The 19,702-nt window shown below is 46.7% G+C and overlaps 1 protein-coding gene and 1 long non-coding RNA gene across 28 annotated transcripts in view; one reads left to right on the top strand and one right to left on the bottom strand.

The window, feature by feature from the left end:
• The window catches only part of TSHZ2 (teashirt zinc finger homeobox 2), a 1,034,366-nt gene that overhangs the window by 786,616 nt on the left and 228,048 nt on the right, over positions 1 to 19,702 (top strand).
• LOC146395384 (uncharacterized) lies at positions 3,680 to 7,218 on the bottom strand. The gene is made up of 2 exons (XR_014832619.1): positions 5,202 to 7,218; positions 3,680 to 4,795 (listed from the first exon to the last, which is right to left on the bottom strand). It is a non-coding gene; the product is annotated as an uncharacterized LOC146395384 (long non-coding RNA).

Genomic DNA, 19,702 nt, shown 5'->3' on the forward strand with positions numbered 1-19,702 from the left:
AGGTTGAAAAGAGCTGCCATCATTTGCTCAAAAAAGCATATAGCTCAGAAGTGGCAAGTTCTCAGCTCATGCCATTTTTAATAGGTCACACAAGGATTTGCATGTCATTTATTGTACATGTTGGGAATTATGACGAGATGTGCAACTATAAAGAAAGAATTTACTCCCAGATATTATAAAGTCAAGGACCAGCAGAGTTCCAGAAGAAAAAAATTTCCATCTTTTATGTTTTATGAGGTTCCCAGAGGAAAGACGTTTGAACCTAAGGTTCTTGTGCTGTTAAACCAGCAATCTCAAATGGATGCAAGAGTCAGGTAACATGAATCAAATGGAGGTGAGGAGAAAGGAGTGGTGTGGACTGTGGTAAACTCCAGGGCATGGGTCCTACCTCAAAGAGGGAAAGCTGTTTGGCTCCGGCTGACTGTGGCCGTGCAGGAACAGGGCTCAGCAGTACCACATCACTTGCGTCTCCTACCTTTTTTTTTTCCAAAGGCAATTCTCCGTATGAACTTTTTGAAATTTTTCCATGTCTTTATGACTTATAAATATTGGCAAATATAATGCACTCCTTTTCAAAATACTAGCAATTCAAACAAAATGCATTTGTGGGCAGCGTGTAACCTCGGTCCTCTCGTTTGCAGTGTCTGTGATAGGGCTTTGCTCCTTCTGGTGCCTACTGACTTCGACGGACTCATCCGGCTGGCCTTGACTCCTTTCTGGGGCTCGAGGGGGAGTATCTCTTAGTGCCAATTACTGGACTAGAAGAGCACGGGGCCTCTGCCCTGGAGTGGGAGATTCCACGCTGTGGCAGGGAGAGCGTCACCCACCCTCTGTGGGTTGGGGCAACTTCACTGGTCCAGGTTGGACTGGATTAGTTAAGTGTTTCCTTCATGCTCTAAAGTCCTAGACTAGGGCTATTTGTGTTTTAATGGCATCGGTGTGATAAGAACTGCACCCATGTCCCCTTCTCTGCAAACGCCCCGAAGGAGCAGAACTTTCTGAACCTTACATGCCACTGTGACCCGGGGCTGGCCATGGTCACGTCGGCACCAGCCCCCTCTCTCAGGTGCATTTCCCTTCATCTGCGTTGGAGTTCCTTCTTTCTCTTCCTTCGAAGTTCCCCTCCAAACTCGTTTCCACCTTTGAGCCTCGACGCCGTGGTTTCCGCCTGGAATGACCTTCCAGCCAATCTTTCTTGGGCTGACTCATTTCTCATGTCTGAGCTCAGACGTCACCTTCTCCGAGTGGCCTCCCTGACCCCTGGACTATAGCAATGTGACCCCCGCTCCCAGGCATCCACAGACCTGTACTTCATACTCTGTTTTGTTTTCTGCCTATCAGTTACCAAGTCCCAAGTTATCTCCCTTATTTATTTGGTTACCTGCTTACAGAAGACATGGGTATAGTGATTTTTTTTTTAAAGGGTAGATTTTCCAGCCAAACCACCTCAATTCAATTTTTTTTTTTTTTTTGGTCTTTTTGCTATTTCTTTGGGCCGCTCCCACAGCATATGGAGGTTCCCAGGCTAGGGGTCGAATCGGAGCTGTAGCCACCGCCTACGCCAGAGCCACAGCAATGCGGGATCCGAGCCGCGTCTGCAACCTACACCACAACTCACGGCAAAGCCGGATCCTTAACCCACTGAGCGAGGCCAGAGATCGAACCCGAAACCTCATGGTTCCTAGTCGGATTCGTTAACCACTGCGCCACAACGGGAACTCCCAAACCACCTCAATTCAAATCCCAGCACTGCTTCTTCTGTGCTCTGTGACAGTGGGCAGGTCACCTCACCTCTCCATCCCTCAGTTTCCTCGTCCGTAAAAAGGGAAATTGGGAATCGTTATAATAACAGTACCTCATAGGGGTGCTATGAGAATTAAGTATTTTAAAAATGACTGTTGGTAAAGCGCTTAGAAGAAATATTGGTAACGTGTTTGGAACATGTATTAGGACCAATAGTGGCTGTTATTATTATTAATTTCATCATCCTCGCCTCCCACATCTTGAATAAGTTCCAGGTGAGAATCGATGCTGGCTCTCTCCTTAAGCTCTGTGTCCGCCTTGCACAGCACAGAGTAACTGCTCAGGAAATACGGATAGAATACAGGTATGATGGAAAGGAAACTTTGAAAAGTCAGTCCAATAGACTACGCTTAGCACTGCACAGTTCATTTCTTCAGCGTCCCTCACTGTCTTTGTGTATCCTATCTGTGTGTAGAGCTCTGTGTATGTGTGTGTCTTTGTCTCTATTTTATTACATTAAAATAAGGATGAGGATAAAGTGCCTGGAAAGCCGGGAAAGTAGTTCACTGGGTTGCCCCAGCCGGTGGTTTCCTGGCAAGCTGATGTCTGAGTAACAACGCCCCACTTGAACCAGCAGCTCCCCCCATTAACCACGTACACTGACAGGGTTCAAACACCGGGAAGTGGCAGCACGGCTGCAGGACCACTGTAGCCTTCCTAACGATGCGGGTGATGTGGTCTCTCGCTCCTGGGCAGAATGGAAAATGGAGAAGAAAGCCCCCAATCGGTGTGCGGAGGTGCCACCTTCAACAAAGAAATCCTGCCATTCCAAACTGTCGAGACCTTTAAAAATAAAAGATGTGCTGTATTTCCAGCACTATTCAGTATTCATGAGGCTTCGCAGCTTGTTGTAAGGCAAGATGAAAACAATACTCAGTAGATTTTCATAAGTGACATGTAACTGTAAGATTGATAGATGATGCAGTTTTAATGTATGTGAAGTTCAAAACCAACATAAAAGCTGCAAGGCACCTGAACACTGCATTCCAAACCCACATTTCTCCCAGTGATGAGTCCCAGCTCCCCCCTCCCCCCGCAACTCTTCTGTGTGGACAAAACCCAAAGCAGGCTCACCCTAAGGAGGGGCGGATTTCTACTGAGCCCCCCAAGGACAAAGTCGGGGATGTTTTTGTTGACATAGCAGGCGTTCTTGTGTACACTGTCCCCTCCACATTAACATGATGGGTCATGAATGGTTAAATATCTCCACTTACTTCTGCTAATCAATGCCAAGGACAGTGGTTAACACTTCTGGGGGTTCAGGAGCACAGAAGGTCAGCCACATTGCTAGGTGCTCCCTGAAATGTCCTTGCTTTATAGTTCATAGCTTACTGGCCACTGTAGGTTTGCTCTATATTACACACACACACACATACACACCTGCACACACACATATATAGTTATAAATTATATGCTATTAAATATCATATGCCATAATAGTTGTAGTCTACGTGTAGTGTATATAATATATGCAGCTAACTATGTATGTTATCTTTAAACACAATGTACAGAAAATACAGGGTTTTAAGAATTTTCACAGCCAGCCTCAGTCAAGCAGTGTTTGTGTCTATCCTTTTCCCATGAATGTCCGGGAGTGGAACATTAGAAAGAGTTAAACTCTGTCTCTTCACTTTGAACCCTCCTTTCTTTTTGTCTCATCACTTGTTGCCAACATCAATTGAACATTAGGACCTGCCAGGCTGTGAGCAGGAAGTGCTATAAGGAAAGCTGATGTGGACACAAAGGGATGACACGTGCTAAAGAGAAATACGCGTACATGCCAGCAGGCACACGTACACACCCAGTGGTTTCTATATTGATAAGCTTTCGCTTTTTCATTTTTTTTTTTTTTTCATTCTCATTGAGAGCAGGAGACTTGGTTTCTGTTTTTATTTTGCTTTGGTTCCGGTCTAGTTAATATGAAGTGAGTAAGATTAGAAAGAGATCATTAAAATAGCACAATAGCAGCAGTGATTCCATGAGGTCTTTCTGGGGAACAGCCGATGCTTAAAGGACTTGACTTGCAAAACAGCCCTATAAGTCGATGCTATTATGAGCCTAGTTTTATGAAGGGAAAAGTGAGACTCAGAGTCGTTGATCAACTTGCTCAGAGTCACCCAGCTAATAAGTGGCAAGAGGCTGCTTTGCACGGTGTCTGCTGGATACACATGAGCAAGATGCAAATGTCAGAGCAGCATTATGGGCCAGAGGATCAGTGATGTTCCCACCCTTCCCTGGTTAGAAAACGTGATTTGTGTATGTCAGACAAAGAGACCCCCAAAGGACCGGGACCTTCTCCTTTGTGTATGATATTGTCAGCTCCTAGCACAGGGTCTGGCTACAGAGCAGGAGCTTAGTAGACGGAGAATAGACAGGGAGAAAGGCTTTAGGAGGCCAGTTCCCGGTGGGTGTTCGGGAGCTAAGCAATAAATGAGGTTTTTCCACTGTTAACATAAACACTAGAACTGAGACAAGTTGCAGGCTGAGAAAATGACACAAGCTGGTCCATGAGACAGGGTCTGGGCAGTCGGAAGAGCAGGAGCCTCCTCCTCCATCGGGGGTCCTGATGGGAGAAAACGGAGGTGTGGGCAGGGGAGTCCCTATCTGCAGGCTCCAGCTCCTCGCTGACAAAGCTCAAGTTGGAGGAAAGTCCAGGTTCTTCTCCCACAAATTAAGCCTGTATCTTCTGATTTTCGTAATTGGTGATTTTTCCAATCTTTCCATCATTTTGCCTGGATCCCGCTGAGAAGGACGACTTTTCTCAGAGCTGGAAGACTCAGGTCAGAATATGGTCTCAAGCAAAGATGCCATCTCCAAGTTCCAAGTAGGCATCTCCTAGCATCTTTGCCTGCGGGCAGAGAGCCGAGCCAGCTGGCAGCCATGGGGAGGACACGCAGAGCTCACCTGTGCACCCTTGTCCGTGGGTTGTACGGAGGCCCAGACCAGAGTAAGGAATTGCAGTGTCTGTACGGAATCGTGAAGATCATTCCTCCTTGGGGCAAAGGGTTTAAACACAGGTTTTAAAAAACTGCATCTGGTTCCCTGTTGTGCAGAAAAGGATCTCCTATCAACTCCTGGTGACTTCGAGGAAAAGGAGAACGTGTTCCAGCCTCCCCTCCCTACTTTCTGTGTCCCACCTGCTCTTCCCAGGCTTACAGTGCCATTCCCGGCACTGCTGGGAGGGGAGTGTGCGTCCTGGGTGCCCTCACACCCAGGCCGAGGCCACCGTCATCAATGCTGGCACAGAGCCTTGCCCTTCAAAACACCCCCTTTTATCCCCCTCGTCATATGCTGTCCCTTTAGTTTATCTGTCTCCCCGTGGCGCTGTCATCTGAGGACTGGGACCAGATCTCACTCATCACCACATCCCCCCATCTCTAACCAGCACCGAAACGTACCTACAACAGAGTTGATGCTAAGTAAATGGGTTTTAGTGGAATGAATTCACACAGGCACCCGCCCTTCCTTCTCCAGTGCTCATGACTCCAGAAGAGTCTAGATCCTCATGGGTGCACTGCAACTCGCGGCTCAAGGGCTGAGGAAGCACATCTCAGATAGCTTCGGCCACCCGCTCCGGAAAGCCGCTCTCTCCTTGAGCTCAGAGGAAACCCATCTTGAACGGAGAGTAAGAGAGGCCTGCCTTCCTCCCAGAACCTGAGGAAGAGGCCCTCGAGTTCTCTTGTAAAGAGAAGGGAAAAGACACAGATGAGCTGGCAGGCCTCTCCTTTCCCTCCCACTCAGTGCTCTGACTTCAGAACACAAGTTATATTGCTTGACCGGCTGCTGCCTTCCGGCCTCTGCTGATGATTCATTTATCTGATCTGGGTGTTTTCTAGATGAAACACAGTCTGTTGGACTGTGTTTCTCTGATTCCTCTCAATCCTCTCCACCTCCAGCGACGGTCTTCCAGCCGTGAGCACAGTGGCCAGATTCCTGACCAGGTGCCTTAAACTCTTTCATTCCCTTGTTTTGGGTGTTTGTTTTGCTTTGCTGGGGGCTTAGTGTTGTTCCCATTGAAAGTCTTCTGGCAGTGGCAGTGACCTTCTTGAAAGAGGCTCAAACCCTGATTTGTAATCTCAAAGAAAAGCCTCCCAAGAGGTAAGCTCTCCCCACCGAGGTGAATACCTCGAGTTGGCTTTTTTTAATTAAGGCTCCGCATTGTAACTAGTCAATGTACATTATTGGGAGAGTGAATGTCAATGCCACTGCTTTTTCTTTCTCTCCTTTATCTTTGTCAGTGATTCAAAGACATGATTTATGGTTCGTCTCCGACTTTCAGCATCATCCATCAAGTCCTGGTTTCACTACAGGGCTCCACGTTGTAAATCATGCCGAAGGGTTGTCACTCATTCCCCTTAACCCTTTAGAGATGTGTTTCAGGGTCGCTCTCCTAGAAGGAAACTTCAGGAGAGAGCCATCGAGGGGGCCCGCCTGGGCAGTACACAGGGGCTCGTGGAACCACTGTCATCAGTGTCTCCGCCTCATACGATAATCACGAAGACCTGGGTAAACCCTGGCCCGCTGCCACCCAGCCCCTGGATGATGAGACCCTCAGACGGGGTGACTTGAGAGACACACCGATTCCTGAACCAGCTTTATCCCGTTTTGAAATGTCTGTTATGGATGCGAAGGGCCGAGTCTCCCTTCAGAATCAATCACGGGCTAGTTCTGATTGTGACCTTGCAAAGATTACAGAATGAGTGCAAAGACCCATTAGCAGCTGCTATTTTGGGCCTTGTAAATGAACAGCCCTCTCCTCCTCCTCCTCCTCTCTTTTGCCAGACTCTGTCACTCTAGCTCTCTGTCCCTTTCTCACACTCGGGAAGTTGGGGAGTGCTGCCAAGGGGGCAAGGTGGAAGACCGGAATTTGTGGGCAGAGGAGCAGGACTTTTTGTGGGGTCAGCTCACCCCTTCCGGCTTTGTCCTGGCAACGACCCAACTCAGCCTCCCAGGCCTTTGCGACACGGTACGCGACGGCGGCCACAAGAATCCAGACAAGGGGCACTGAACGAATGGCGGTGCGGTCCCATCAGAAGTCCGCAGCTAGTGATGTTTGGGATCTCTTCGTGCAGAGCCCGCAGCCCGTTGAGAGCAATTTTATTCCTGAATGATGCATCACTCTGTTTGGCCCGGGGAAGCTGATGAAAACAGCCAATAAATTGGCGGAAGATACGGAGGTAAATAAAGTGAAAGCTTGTAAAATATGAATGTTCGTTATCCAAACATGCTCCCCTCCTCCTTTCATGCGCCCTTCCTCAGATGGTGTTCGAGGCGTGGATCTTGTCAAATATCAAGCGCTGACTAGGCTCCCCATCTTCATTCTGGCAACACCTTGGCCTTGTTTAACCCAAAGGGTTGAGGCACCTCTGTCCATCTGGACCCTGGCCCTCCGGAGCCCCTGCTTTACCTGCTCTTGCCACTCCCCCGCCTCCACGATGCCTAGTCTTGTTATTTTATCTTTCCTGGAAAGATCACAAGGATTTTTTCAAACTTGAAATGACCCAGAAGCTATGAATCCTCGTAACAGCCTTGGAAGGCAGGGACGCCGCTGCCGAACTAGTACTTCACCAGGAAACCCTTCTCCTCCTGCCCAGCCCCTTGCTCAGAGATCAGATTTATGTGGTATACACAGTGTCTGCCGACCCAACTACAGGTGACTTAGGAATGGGGCGGCTGCAGATTAATGGGCCCATTCAGAATGATGTATTTTATTTTTGTGTGCTGAAAACAGCGCCGATGGCCCGCTGGAAAGGCATAACAAGGGGCCAATCTCATCTCCTGCTTGCAGCCTGCTACAGAAAGGACTTCTGTCTGGTGTCTGTTGTGAAGTCAGCTCCTGCTATTTGAATCCCATCAATAAGATGTCGTCTGTTTATGCTGCGTGGATTTTGTTACGCCTCTGATCAAAAGAATTTTCAAGGTGCTGACAATAAGGAAGAGAGTTGTTCAGCTCAGGGGATTAATAGACAACTCTGAGTCCCTTTCCCTCGCAGTGAATGAGAGGCGTTCTCTTTCTCCGTGTTGCCTGTCCCTGGAATAATCATAAATTCCCGCAGATCTTATTCAGACCCAGAGATAACATCCCAGAGGCATGGAGAATTTGCTGCTAAAATACGCGTTCCGCAAATTCGAATACGCCACCTAGTGAAGTTCATTAGTGGGCCCCCCTCTGATGTAAAGCCAGGCCCCCCTCTGACCCAGTGAGGGTCAGCTTACCTCGACCTCTTCCTGGAAGGAATCCTGAACGATAAATAAGCTTCTGGAAAGAAGAAATACATAGAGCTAAAATAGTTTATCTAGCTCTGTCTGAACTTAGCCCATCGGTACATAATACCTGGGTTCAGGATGTCTGGTTTTGAAGCCTTCAGAATGCTGGCTGCCCCACCTTTGAAAAACAGGCAGACCCCAAAGTAATCCCATTCGGCCAACATGGGAGTCCGTGTGTTCTGGTTAAATTCCAGGCAATTCTAACGTCCTCAACTCGGAGGGGCTCAACTCTTTGCAGACCTGTAATTAGTGATACATAGTCTCCAGATCTGCAGTAGCGGCAAACTTAAATAAATTGTCCAGATTCATACACAACAACCCACTGGCTGGAAGCCAGGAATGGACAGTTTGGCTCCTGCTTTCCCGTGTCCAGTTTCCCCAGGGCCTTCTCTCCACACAGACAACGCTGAGTTGTGTGTGTGTAAACACAGAAGTTCCATTCCTTCTCCTTCCAAATCAGTCATTTCTCCTCCCCGCAGCCCCATCCTCGTTTTCCTCTCTGTTTTGTCAAATAACGGTGTGACTTTGTCTTTGACATTAAACAGTTGTATATACTTTTAGCAGAGTTTGTTTATTCCATCTGTATTTCCAATCAGCGTGGAGGGTTTACCAAAGTGGTTCATTACTGATTTATTTATGATGTATTTAGATAGCAAATATGGAACTGTCAGCAGTTGCTGGCTAAACAGTGTTGACAGACACTAATAACATATGGCATAGCCATGGAATTATGATCTTTAATTTTTAAAAAAAATTTTGATCCTCAACATGCAGTTGGGGGGGTCCTGCATTTCTTCGGGACTTGGGTGCGATGGAGGAGACTTTTGAAGAAAACTACGCTTCCTTTTTATTTGCAACCTTTGGGGTTGCCTGGTGGTGACAGTAGCATCTTCTGTGTCTGTTTAGCTGTTCAGTTGAATGGAAGACAAATCATCCCAAAGGTTTAATTCACTCTCACAAAAAAAACCGAAATCACTACATTCATGCCGGGGGAAATGGCCCTAATTTTCCCAACCTTCAGTCGCCATCAAGCATATAATTTACTTCTCCCCCTTCAATACATTCCTCATGAGAAAACAAAGTTTTTGATATTTAAATGGGACCGAGTTCAGACGGCGGAAGACGAACTGCTTCAGCAGGTCTGGCTGTTTCTACCTGAGAACAGACAAACGTTTGAGTTTCTGACTTCTAATTGGCTGTTGCTTTGAGCTTACACGACTTCCTCCAGCAGCAAGCGGCAAAATTGTTTTCTGGGCTCAAAGGCAAAGCAACTGGTATACCTGGGTTGCAACAGAACTTAGCCCATCTGCTTGGAGGTAGGCAAGCACATTTCAGCTGGGCACTTGTTAGCACATTTAGCTATTACCCAACAGGCAACAAAGGTTTGCTTTGGCCAAAAATTTTCCGTGGTTCTGCGAAACCATCCAGACAATCTGATTCCCAAGCTAAATCAAATGTGGGATTTTGGTGAAAGTGAAGGACTGTAAAGCATATTGAAAACTTTCCGGTCCAAATCCTTCACTTTACCTCGGAGTAAATTCCAAGACTTGCTCCTGGTCACAAGACTAGGAGCTGACTGGAAGCTGGTTTATCCTGACTCCGATTCCAGCTTTAGTGGTCCATGCCATACTGGTTCCTTAATGGCCTCCAAGCTTGAGCTTAAACATATTGGTGGCTGATTTTGAAATATATCCACTACTTTGGGCATATGAATGATTCTAGAAAGGAAGAATAAGAGGAGCCACTTCTGTCTTAATCCTAATGACTCCACCACCAAAACTTACAAAAATAATAAGCTGCCAAGGCCCCAGCACTCCTTCCAGAGAACTCTTTTCGAACTCACCTCTGACACTCACTAGCTGGCTGATCATGAACAAGCACCAGCTCCTTCTGAGTGTTTCAGTTCTCCTCTGCACGTGGCTTCAATGAAAAATTCTGCCAAAGCCGTGATTGTAGAACCTGACACAAAGCTGTCACTCATAGGTTAGTTCACAGAGTCAAACGTATTGTGAGTGTACCTAGAACTCAAATCAGTGTGTGTGACTCTTTTCTCGCCAGTATAGACATCTTCAAAGCCAGACTCATGAATATCTCTGCATCACAGCCCCCACACATCAAGCATGGAAATATGAACTCTGAATAATGGATGCCAGTAATGGATAATTATTGTTATTGTTTAGATGTGAGAATGATTATGTTTCAAATAAGCAAAGTGCTTTTCTTCTAGAGATACATACTAAAATATTTATGGATGAAAATGATGTGAGGTCCAGGATTTGCCTCAAAATAACAGTGGTGGGGACAATTGGTTGGAGACGTTTAGCAAAACAAGATGGCCCAGGAGTTGTTAAACTCTGAGACCAGCTGACAGTAGTCAGAGGCATGTTACTCAATGGGGTCTACATTTAGATATGTTTGAGATTCTCCGTTAAAAGGAAAAAAGTTTATAAGAAAAGAAACTAAGTCAAAAGAAATACTGTAAAGAGCCATGGAGCCAATATAAGCAACCTTTTTGCTAAGAATAATGGAAAAACCATCAAGTGGTTTTGAGCAGAGGAGTAGTCTGAGCTGACGGGCATTTTTCAAGGCTCACTTAACCGCTATTTGGACTGTAGATGCTCTGTTAGTTTCCTGTTGCAGCCGTGTGACAAACTATTACAAATTTAGTGGTTTAAAGCCACATCAATGTATTATGGGACAGTTCTGGGGACCAGAAATCTGAAATCAGTTTCACTGGGCTAAGAGCTGGGTGTGGGCAGGCTTTATTCCCTGTGGAGGTTCTGGGAGGGGTTTGTTTCTTTGCCAAGTGCCAGCTTCTAAAGGCTGCCCGCCTTCCTTGGCTCACGGCCCCTTCCTCCACCTTCAGGTCAGCACTGGCATGACTCTGACCTTCCATTGTCGCCTCTCCTCTGACTCTGACCCTTTTGGCTCCGTCCCCTGACGCCTTTTTGAGGCATACATATTGGTCTCACCTAAGTAACCTGGGAAAATCTCATTTCAAAATCTTTCACTTAAGCACATGAAGTGGTGGCCAGAGGTCCTGGGAATTAGTATATGAGCAGCTTTAAGGGGCCACCATTCTGTCTCCTACAGGGGCCGAGGGGGCAGCAGGATGCAGGTGCTGGCCAGCATCCACATGCGGGGGCCGGGGTGGGGGGGGAGGCCGCTGTGGGCAGCACTAGTTACATTTGGGGCCAGGCGCGTTTTGGTTGTAGAGGGCTATGCCGTGCGTTGGAAAATGTTGAGCAGCATCCCTGGCCTGGACCCTCTAGATGCCAGCAATGTCCCTTCTCCCACCAGGTTGTAACCGTTGAACATGTCCCCAGATATTGCCAAGTGTCCCCCGGTTGAGGACCACTGGGTTAGGGAAGTACTGGCAGGAAGTGATCAGCTCCTGGCTCGATACGAAGGCGAAGGCGGCCCTGGTTGGCTTCTTTAGGCCTCCCTCTCCTCCCGTTGCTAAGCACGGCCGGGAATGAGAGAGATTTCTTTCCGGTCTGTATCTCACATGGATGGTGTAGAAGCAGAAAACTGGTGATAGACTGCTGTTGTCAGGTGTCTATTCAGTCTTCTCCCCAACTAGTTATTTTGTTGCTCGAGGACAAAGGCAGTGGCTGTTACTCCCTTTTCCCACCACCTACCCCCAGTGATGGGAGCATTGTAAGACCTCAGTAAATACCTACTGCCTTTGATTTCATAATTATAGTCTCACTACCCCTTTGCTTCATCATTGTGGGAGAGGAACTTAATACCCTGTGCATCATATGTCCTCGTCTAAATGAAATTTAAGACTCCGTGTTAGCTAAGCGCTTTGGAATCCTTGCACCAGAGGAGAATATCAAAATACAAAGACTCGGCAAGTTGGCATATGGGTCTCTTCAGTGTAGCTATATGGATACTCATTCCTAATAATTTTGTATGCTTCCTTAACCATCACTAGTATTTACTGAGCACCTACTATGTATGGGGCATTGCCCTGGGTGCTTCATGTGTATTATTGTGTATTATCACCGTCTTCACAGCAACCTGAAGAAACAGAAACTAGTCTTAACCCTGTTTTATAGATGAGGAGTGCTAAGACTGAGGGAGGTTAAGCACCTTACCCAAATCCCCCTAGTACAGGTCAATGAGGAGTGTCAGAACTGTTGGAATTCTAAACTTTTGCTCTTACATTTTTTTTTTAAACCATATTGTCTCAATTCTAGGCAGCCTAAGGTGCTTTGATCCAATAAAAGGAAGTGCCCTTTAGCATTGGAAGCTCACAGGACGTAACTGTTTTCTGGATGGCTTTAGGCTTTGAGTTTGGATGTATGAGATGGCTTCTAATACACCCAGCCTTGCAGCTGGAGGAGGCGGGCGGGGGGGTGCTTTTTCATTTCAGGAGAAGCAGCAGCCACTCCCTCTGTTCACTCCGCCTTTTCTCCTTGGCTGCTGGGCCATGCACAACTCATCGAAGATGACTCATCCATAAGCAGATCAAGGGGCACAATATGAGCTGTTTGGTCTTTTCCATCCTTTTCAATGTGAATCATTGCCATGTTCTGGGCTGTGGCTGTCCTTACATAACTTGAGCTGCTCCCTCGGATGAATCCATGGGCGCAACTGAGCTAGAAGTTAATGGAGAGAGAACAAACCTGCTCACGGGTCCAAAGTAGGCACCTGGGTCTGAGCAGAGTCAAATTTTAGTTTCCACAATGGGGGCTCATTGGTTACGGCATGGCAAGGGGGGTGCTGGATTTCAAACTCCTGGGTCTTTAGGGACCAGGCAGGTGTGGGAAATTAGCAAAGTGTGCCACATGTGAGATGCTCGGGAATGAAATGGATGCAGATGGGATATTCCAGCATCCACCTCACCCCACCACACCCCACAAAGGCAGCTGTGACTCAGCTCCAGACAAAGATGCCAGGCAGAATGTGGTTGCCAGATTTAGGCTTTGCCAAGAGAATCCAGAAAACTGTCAAACTGTTGTTGTTTTCTTTTTTTTTTTTTTTTTTTTAAGTGAAATATCCTGATCTTTAGATCTTGGTAATTCATTTGTTTTAACTGCATGCCCCAAACCTTGTGCATCGAGAGGCTAAATCCAGTTTGTTCACTCTGCCTTGGGGATTTATTCTGACTTTCTGGGCTATGTGTGGCTAGAGAGCACTTGAGATGAGGCTGGTCCAAACTGAGTTGTGCTGTAAGCGTAAAACACGCACCAAATTTCAAAGGCGTCATCCAGTAGCACAGAATGCAAAAGGTCTCGTTAATTTTATATTGATTCCATGCCGATATGATAATATGTGGGATATATTAGTTTAAATAAAATACATTCTTAAAATTAATTTCACCCATTTCTTTTTTCATTTTTGTAATGTGGCCACTAGATATGTAGAGCTCCGTATACAGCTCACATTCTCGAGCTGTTGGACACTAGCGTTTGAGGCTCTAACTCTCCACACGAGACAATAATAATCACAGCTTCCAGAGTTCTCTTGTGGCGCAGCAGGCTGGGGATCCGGCATTGTCCTGGGAGTGACTCAGGTCGCTGCTGTGCAAAGAGCCCAATCCCTGGCCCTGGAACCTTCCATATGCCACTGGCACAGCCAAAAGTACTACTAATACTAATAATCACAGCTCCCACCCATGAGGTGCCTACCATGTTCCAGGGCGTGCAGCCCTTTGGAACTTTCTTCATTTAATCCTCGAAATAATCCACCGAGCTTATTCTATCATCACCAATCTTGTAGATGGAAAAGTCGAGGCTAGCCAAAAGGTGAAGGAACTTGCTGATAGTCACACAGGTAGTACCTGACAGATTTGATCCTGATTGACCTACGGGTCTTTCGGGAAGGAAACCCTAAGCAATTAACCACTATGCTAACAAACAGGCACACAGAACGAAACAAAGAATTTGGACAAATCTGAGGAATGTTGGTGGTGGGCTTCAGACCTGTGTCTAAGCATGTATCATAGCCCAAGAAAGTATGGTTTCTCTCCAGCTTAGAACTTGTGGGCAGTGATTCAGGTAACTTCAGAAAGCAGAAAATATTTCCATACAGGTGTATCTTCTTTGTGCAAAATGTACATATTCTTTCTTTGTTGAGTGTCAACCAAGTATCCCTGACATGAAACACTCTTGAAATTCACAAGAGGAGTTCCAAATGTTAGGAACCCTATCTCGAGTCCTATTAATAGTCTTCTATGAGGATGTACATCTTTATTCTTTGTAAACATGCAGCTGCACTGTTCATTTGTCAGGATTAAACCTTTACCTGCCAGATTTTCCTTACATGAGACCCAAGTGTATCCAGCTGGACCTGAGGCTCATCCACAGTTTTATGCAACAGATTCGTGGCATCTGTGTGATGCAGCTGTGACTGGGTCCCCATCCCTCTCTGTCCCAATGCCATCATCTGCTTCCAGAACTATTAAGGACCAGTTGTAGAAGGCAGGGCGGATCAGTGTGAGCTATGGGTTCAGAGAGTCCTGGGCACAAATCCTGATGGCACAATTTATGGGCTGTGATCCTGGTCAAGGCATTCACATTCTTAGAGGCTTAGTTTCCTCGTGTGAAAAATAAAGGCAATAACATTCACCACCTATGGTTGCCGTGACAATTAAAAAAGATCTGGTCTAAAAGCCCCAGCACAGATGCTGGTACAGAGCAGGTCCTCAAATAAAGTAGTTGTTGTTCCTATCACATAATAATCGCCATGATGCTAATTATGAGGAGGCAAGGACTTTGTTTTCTCAGCCCTTGCCTGTGCTTCTCTGACCCTAACACACAGGACTAAACTTTATCCAAGAGTTAAGATAAATCGAGACGGGGAAATATTTCATCTACAAGCCCCCAAGGTCATGGGTATTTGGATGAAACACTTATCTCTTCAAGGTTTTGCAGCTGGGTCTTTTGTCTCCCGGCTTTTTTGAGCAGTTTGTGTGAATGTGCAAACATTTGAGGAGTATCAAGCCCTCCACGGGTAGTGGCGGTTGCAAGAAGGCTGGTCCATTTTTCTACCTTTCACCCTGTCAGTGCATGAGACCTTGGGATTTTTATAATCCAAATTGATACTCTCTGGGAAATCTCTTCCACTCCAGCTCCCTGCACTGGAAAGATTCATTTTCTTGTGGGCACTTCTCCAGCCCTGGGTGGATAATGGTGACTGGAGGTGAATTCCTAACCTCGCCTTGACAAGGTTCGGGTCTCGCTAATTTGAATCTCTCCTATTTTGCTCCCATCCACCTGGCACTGTTTGATTTATCTGTACTTGTTTGTGGATTCACTGATCACTTTCTTATTACTCTTCCTCCTCCATCCATTTCAGTTTGCAAACGCCTTTCGGGTGATTTCTTACGCCACCCCTTCCCACCTGCTCCCACCTGACAAATTATCGACTCAAACTGTTGCTCCTGACCTGGCATGGTCTCTTCCCTGGGATATAAATGATGCAGTTCAGAAGGATAATGATGCCCTATAAACATACAGTTGTTCCTCGCGCAGCCTGCCCTGTTTGAAATTCAGGCTCACCACAGCTGCTCGCTGCTGCCCCAGCTAAGGCATTAAGAAGGAAGAAAGAGAAATTAGAAAAGAGCTGGAGTGGCTGAGACATCCTTGCACGCCAAATAATGAGAACTCCCAAAAAGCCGTCCTTTCTGGGGTCTAGCATCTTACTCTGCTGTGGTTCAAAATTGGGAGGGAGTGGCAGGTCCCTGCTTAAATCAGGTGTGTTTTGAGGTCCTGAAGTTGGGTGGCAGGGAATTGTAGGCGAGATTCCAGAAGCCTGTGATCAGCAGAAGTGAGATGCCCTCAGCCATTTGCCTTCTCCGCTACATGGTCCTCACCTGTCTGGCCAGTGGACTCCCAGGTTTGCCCACTACTGCATATTTGGGCATCAGCACCCTAAACCCCACTTTCATAACTTAAACTCTGGAAAGCTCCCCAGATCCCATCCAGACCATAGCTCTTCTCATTGGTGTTATCACTCTTTGTTGGAGGATCAAGTCCAAAAAGTCAGGGAAACAACACAGATGCAAAGAGCCCTGACCTTTGAAAGATACCCTTTGGTGTGAGAGTTCTATCACCAAAATTCCCCATTAGCAAGCAGTGAATGGCATCAGCCCTGAGAACAATGCCTTTAGAAAATGTAAAAGCTTAAATAGGAAAAAACGCAACCTAGGACCAAGATGAAGACCAACCTAATGCCTCATCCATCGCAGACTCAACAGTGGTGCTGCCGAGCAGGGCGTTCACTCTGTCTGGTTGCCAGCCTTTGCTCTGAGCTTTCTCTCCCTTTGGTTGACAGGAGAAGGAGAAGATAGGAACTCAGCGTCTCGTCTCCTCTGTGCCAGGCATTGGCCCACGTTTCTCATTTAATCTTTGGGCCAGTGCTGTGAAGGAGGAATTTGCAAGTGAGGAAGCTGAGACGTAGTGAAATAGAGAGTTCCACTAGTGGTGGATCTTGCGCCAAACTCTTTGTGTACATGCTGTCCTCCCCGTGTCAGTAGATGATGCCACCCAGCATTTATGAGTTGCTTACAGGTGCAAGGCGGTCTGTGCTGAGGCATGCATACCCACCTTCCAGGGTTCAATACCACCAACCTTATAGGATGGCTATAATTTCCAACCACCCTACAGGGTTGGTATTGCTCTTCCCTGTTCTGAAGATGAGGAAATGAGGTCAGAGCAGCTAACCAACCCTCCTAAAGTCACACAGCCAGAGAGTAGAAAATTCTAGAGACTTCTCCCCCACTCCCTTAACTATCTGTGCTGTCTCAATTGTGTAGCTACCATCTCTGTTAACTCAGTCGTTTGTTTCGTTAATTTCCTTATCTCAGCAAGCACAGTGGGTGACCCTGAGGGGCTCTACAACATCTTGGGGACCCCTTTGCTGCTTTGTAACTGATGCAGGGGCACCCCCCGATTTTTAATGATGTACTGCCCCCCCTTTCCCCTTTTGGGCATTACCCCCATGAGGACACGTCTGTCACTTGTTCTACCCGCCATTTTGGTCTGGCATGGAGTCAACTCCTCTGAGCTGTAAGAAAGACATTTAAAAAACGGCAGTGACCCAATGATGGCAGGTCTTATGCACACTTAAAATGCACACATAATTTAACTCCCAGCTCTACTCTCAGAGCCACATTCTGCAGTGGAGGAGGACTCATGGGCTGACCCACATCTTCAGAGCTCAGTTTGGGGCTATGAAATCTTGGCAACCATTTCATCCATCATTAGAAAGCTAGTTTAATACATTGAGATTCGTCAATACTCCCTAGCCACACACACATAAAACCTGACAGGTAGCACTCTATTGACCAGCTTAACAGTCCTCCTCAGAAAGCCCTCCCAGCCTGGTTCCAAACAAAGAAATGAATACCTAAGTCCAAATATGAATTCACAGGACCAGCTTTGCTTGGGAAAAGCTGGCTTGACCCCGAGCTGAAAAGGGCTTCCTAGTCCTTCCAGGGCCTTCTGGGTAACCCTTGAAAAAGAAAAGCTGAGCAGTGACCTTGAACACAGGGCCATGTGGGGAACGCAGAGCACTCCACAGCGAGGCAGAGGGAAGAGCAAATCCTTCTCCATTCTTTGAACAGAGCAGAGGTTCCTCGTCCACCGGCAGAGGCAGCCGCCTGGGGGGAGGGAGACGCTCCCCAGCCCAGGTGCGAGCTGACCCGGGAACAGGGCTGCGTGCAGAGTGAAGTGGAAGAGAAGCGAGTCCGTAGACAGGGCTGTGATCTCAATCAGATTGTGTGTGTGTGTGTGTGTGTGTGTGTGTGTGTGTGTGTTCACACCAAAACTCCTTAAGAGGTTACTTTCGGGATGACAAACGGGTGTGTGAGATTGAGTTTCTGCTTTAAATATTTCTGCAGCGTTTGGGTGTTTAATAAGAAATATTTCTCTGGTAATTTCAAGAAGAGAAAGAGAGAAAGGCAGACGAGAGAAAAGGAAGGGAAACCAAACAGATAATTACATTCTCAGAGAATCCGTCTGGAAATAGTAAAAACAGCAGCAGTGGTAGCTGGTATTTATTAAGTGATTTTCTCAATGTGCCAGACTCTTCTGAGCGCATTAGTTGAATTGAGTCATTTAATTCTCACGATAACCTGTGAGGGAGGGATTATTATTATGCCCAATTTACATATGAGGAAACAGGCCCTGAGATTTTAAGTAGCTTGCCTGAGGTCACTAAACAGTTATCCAAGATCTCCAGTTAAAATTAAACTTCTAACGATCAAAGATAAAAGCTCTTTTTTGTATGAAACAAAGCAAAGCAAAACAGGAACTCCATGGATGCCCCCACCCAGGGCCCCTGACTCCACCAGGCGGAGCAAGCCTGGGGCCCATGCAACTCTTAGGGAACTGTAAAAATGTTGAATTTCTTTTAAAATCAGTGAGAAACAAATTTTTAAGGTCAAAGAGAATGTTTTATTTTTTTTCTCATGTAAAAAAGAGAAAATTTTAGAACCCCTAAAAATGTATTAAAGTTTGTTTAATGTTAAAAAAAAAAAATGTGGAAACATGTAAAGTAATATCCAGACTCGTTTTTACCACAGATATTATTATTGTGATAGGAGGGGTCCCTGAAGGCCGGTGTGCTGAGGGCTCCACAAAAGCCTTACAACCAGCCTGCCCACCTGAGTTTGTCACATCAGAGTCATAAAGCTAGCAAGTTCAAAGCCATTCCTCACTCTCCCCACCGTCAGAAAAGGCCTGTTTGCAGAACTGGGCGCCCGCATCACCTGCCTCGTCCGTGTAGGTTATCACCTCCCTGGAATCCCTCACCTGGAGTCCCTGGGTGACTGGGCACACCGAGCACAGACAGAAAGAGAAGCCCCTTTGCAGTGCTTTGAAGTGTTCCATAAGCAAGGATGAGATACTGGCAGACACTCGAGCTGCTTGCTTCTTTTGGGGGGGAATGTTGGGAGAAATCTGATTCTCATCATCGGGTTTCTTTAAATGATACCATCTCACGGTAGGCTCCTTCCTGTTAATGAAAAGCTCTAGGGCAAAGGATACGAATGGGATCCTTGAAGAAAACTTATAATTCTTCACCAGAACACAGGATAGATAATTTTCACATGAAGGCGCGATGGGCACGAATCCTTGAATTTTTAATTCTGCAAGTGGCACTCTGAATGATTAGTTCACATTTGGGGGGGAATAAAATACTGTATTTAATATACTATAAACTGTATATAATAATCAGGAATGTTTAACTTCAAAGGACAGAAAGCGCAACTCAGGCTGGCATCAGCGGAAGCTTTCCTGAGGCTCTTGACCATATGGCATGGCGGGTAAATGTGGTCCAGCATGGCTGGAATCAGGAGTCAAGTTGCTTTCCTCTGGGCTGGCGCCATTCTTCATTCCCAAAAGGTTCCCTCTTCATGGAGGTGGTCCCCCAGATTCAGAACCTACAGATCTCTGAAAGGAAAGCCTGCTTTCCACTGATTCCAGGGAAATTCTGCAACTAGTATGTTTTCAGCTTTGGGTCTGAAGTCCATCTCTGGACCATTCCCTGTGGCCAGGAGGAGGGAGCGTCTGAAGAACCGAGCTTGGGTCACACGCTCGCCCCAGGGCAAAGGGTGGGTTAGCTCTCCCTGAATCACACGGACTGAAAGTAGGAGTGGCGGGGGTTCTACCCCAAAGGA

The sequence above is a fragment of the Sus scrofa genome, chromosome 17, assembly GCF_054392235.1.
Source record: "Sus scrofa isolate SSC_HxYL_T2T_F1_AM1 chromosome 17, Sscrofa_HxYL_maternal_Yorkshire_Landrace_v2.0, whole genome shotgun sequence".
NCBI lineage: Eukaryota > Metazoa > Chordata > Mammalia > Artiodactyla > Suidae > Sus > Sus scrofa.